This window comes from Lactuca saligna, chromosome 7 (assembly GCF_052625555.1).
Source record: "Lactuca saligna cultivar CGN05327 chromosome 7, ASM5262555v1, whole genome shotgun sequence".
Lineage (NCBI taxonomy): Eukaryota > Viridiplantae > Streptophyta > Magnoliopsida > Asterales > Asteraceae > Lactuca > Lactuca saligna.
In genome coordinates, this window is record NC_136423.1 from 126,842,217 (window position 1) to 126,845,252 (window position 3,036).

Below are 3,036 nucleotides of genomic sequence, written 5' to 3' on the forward strand. Positions count from 1 at the left end.
ATTATACATAAACAACAACAGCCCTACACACTTTATCAATGATTGTTCCACGTAAAAATATCGTGAGAAAAACCTAAGCAAAACATTTATAAGTACTGAATGTGTACAAAAACAAAAATGACTTATTTTGAAACAAAAGAATATGAAGGACTGAATGTGTACAAAAATATTAAAGACTAAATGTGTACAAAATGAAAAATATATTATCTTTTTCCCGGCTAATCTGGAATAACCGGTCATAAGGACTAAATGTGTACAGTTTAACAAGTTGAAGAGGTAAATGTGGATGGAAAAAAAACTTAGTGACCAAATATTTAAAAATCAAAAAATATATTACCCGTTTAAATCACTGTACCGTCATTATAACATTAAATGGGTAATCATTGAGCTATCACTATATATGTTATTAAAAAAAAATCATATATATTTATTTTATACTTTATACAAATTATTATATGTATTTAATTTCAAATGACAAACTAAGAGTTCGTTCGTAGGTTTCAAATTTTGGTCACAATATATATATATATATATATATATATATATATATATATATATATATATATATATATATATATATATATAGTGTTGATCTTTAGAGTTTTTGGGTTTCAAACGTGGCCACAACAATTTTCTATATTTATCGTTTTGGACCTTATAGTTTTTGAGTTTCAAAGTTTGGCCACAAGAATTTTCGTATATTGACATGTTTCATCTATATACTTTCGTATATTAACTTGTTTTTTCCTATACTTTTTGGATATCACACTTTGGCCACATAAACTTTGTATATTGATAAAGACCTAAAACATAGTCTATGACATACATGACTCACACTTGACAATAGAAATTGTTAAAACATAATTTTAATATATTATAGGGATAATGACTTGAAAGGGTAACGAACTTTCGATTTTTTTCACATTTAGTCACTAAACTTTCTTTCGTTATCTATTTGCCATTGAACTATTGAAACTGTTCACATTTTACCCTTATGACCTGCTGCTACCGGTCATAAGGGTAAAATGTGAACATTTTCAATAGTTTAGTGGCAAATAGATAACGAAAAAAAGTTTAGTGGCTAAATATGAACAAAATCGAAAGTTCGTTTCCCTCTAAAAAGTTCAATGACTAAATGTGAACAAACTTCCTCTTGTATTATGGTTTAGCAAATTATTTATTTTTGTTAAATTGTAGCAACATTTGTTGATGAAGAAATCTATGAAATAATATATATATATATATATATATATATATATATATATATATATATATATATATATATATATATATATATATAAAACAAAAAACCGAAACCGAAATAAAAAACCAATGGTTTGACATTTTCCAAAATAAAAAATCAAAATTTTCAATCTGATTTTGGTTTTACAAAAAAATAAACCATTCTCACTGATGTGAATTATGACCATTGGTTTGACATGCGGAATTTGTGACATCCCATGAGTACGTCGTTACAACATCGTTTGAACTCGTAATTCACTGTAAGGGGTTAGAGTATTATCGCATGAATACGTAGTTACAACATCGCATGAACTCGTAATTCATCACCTACAGGTTATGGGTCTGCTGGTGTTTCCACTAGGTTGTCTAGAATAGTCCGTGGTCACCATCTATACTTTGGTAGATGACTACATCGCCACATTGCTGGTTAAGGTTATGTTATCTCCTTTCATCCTACATCACCTATTCATCATCATCTATTTACCTAATTATCACCATCTTTCTATCATCACGTATGTGTCATCATTTTATTTCGTCACACACCAACTATTTTATCTACCCATGTTTCATCCGCAACATATTTGTAGATATAAAATAAATATACCGTTTAAATCTTTTAAAACATGTATAAAACCGTTAATCCAGCATAGACAACAAGTATTCAAATAATATACACACATAGCACGTAATTTATATAAAATACTTCATATCTATATGTAAGATGAAAGTACCTATATATACCATAAAAATCCCATAAATGCTTCCTAACTTCAAACCCAAGGTTTACTCTACTAAAGCTTCATATTCTCGACTCTCTAGACCTAGAAGGGTCCAGATTCCTAACTTCAAACCCCAAGGTTTACTCTACTATAGCCTCATATCCTCGGCTCTTTGGACCTAGAAGGGTCCAGATCTATAACACAAACTTGCAAGAGGGGTTTGAGGCATTCAAAACCCCAAAGATGAAGTGATTCAAGCCCTAACCCCAAAATGGAATCTACACAATAGGTCTTCCTCTCACTCTACACACTCAAGCTCGCTAGGGTTCTCACTTATGGGAAAGGTAGTCGCAATTGAAGGCCATAAGTGCCTTTAAATATGGTTCGGGCCCAAAGATTTAGGGTTTCTGCCAACAACGCGGACTCGTCGAGTCGCCTCACCGATTCGTCGAGTCAATTCATTAATCTGAGTTATCAGTCGCGAACTTACTCGATGAGTTGAGGCGTCAACTCGTCGAGTCATTCTTCTTAACTCAAAAGAAAAATACTTAAATTATAATACCTTGAAATCCGAATGTTACGTTTTGTTTTTTTATTTCATAGATTTCTTCATCAACAAATGTTGCTACAATTAAACAAAAATAAATAATTTGCTAAAACATAATACAATAGGAATTTTGTTTACATTTAGCCATTGAACTTTTTAGAGGGAAATGAACTTTCTATTTTGTTCATATCTAGTCACTAAACTTTTTTTCGTTATCTATTTGCCAGTAAACTATTGAAATTGTTCACATTTTACCCTTATGACCGGTAACAGCCGGTTATAAGGGTAAAATGTGAACAGTTTCAATAGTTTAATGGCAAATAGATAACGAAAAAAAGTTTAGTGACTAAATGTGAATAAAATCGAAAGTTCGTTACCCTTTCAAGTCATTATCCCTATATTATAAGACTCGTACCTGATGAAATGAAATATTAGTTTTGATTGTTTCCATTAAAACGTGTTGTCATATATGTACATTTTTAGGTATTGTAGCGTATAAACATAAAATATAATTTATTGGTATTATAT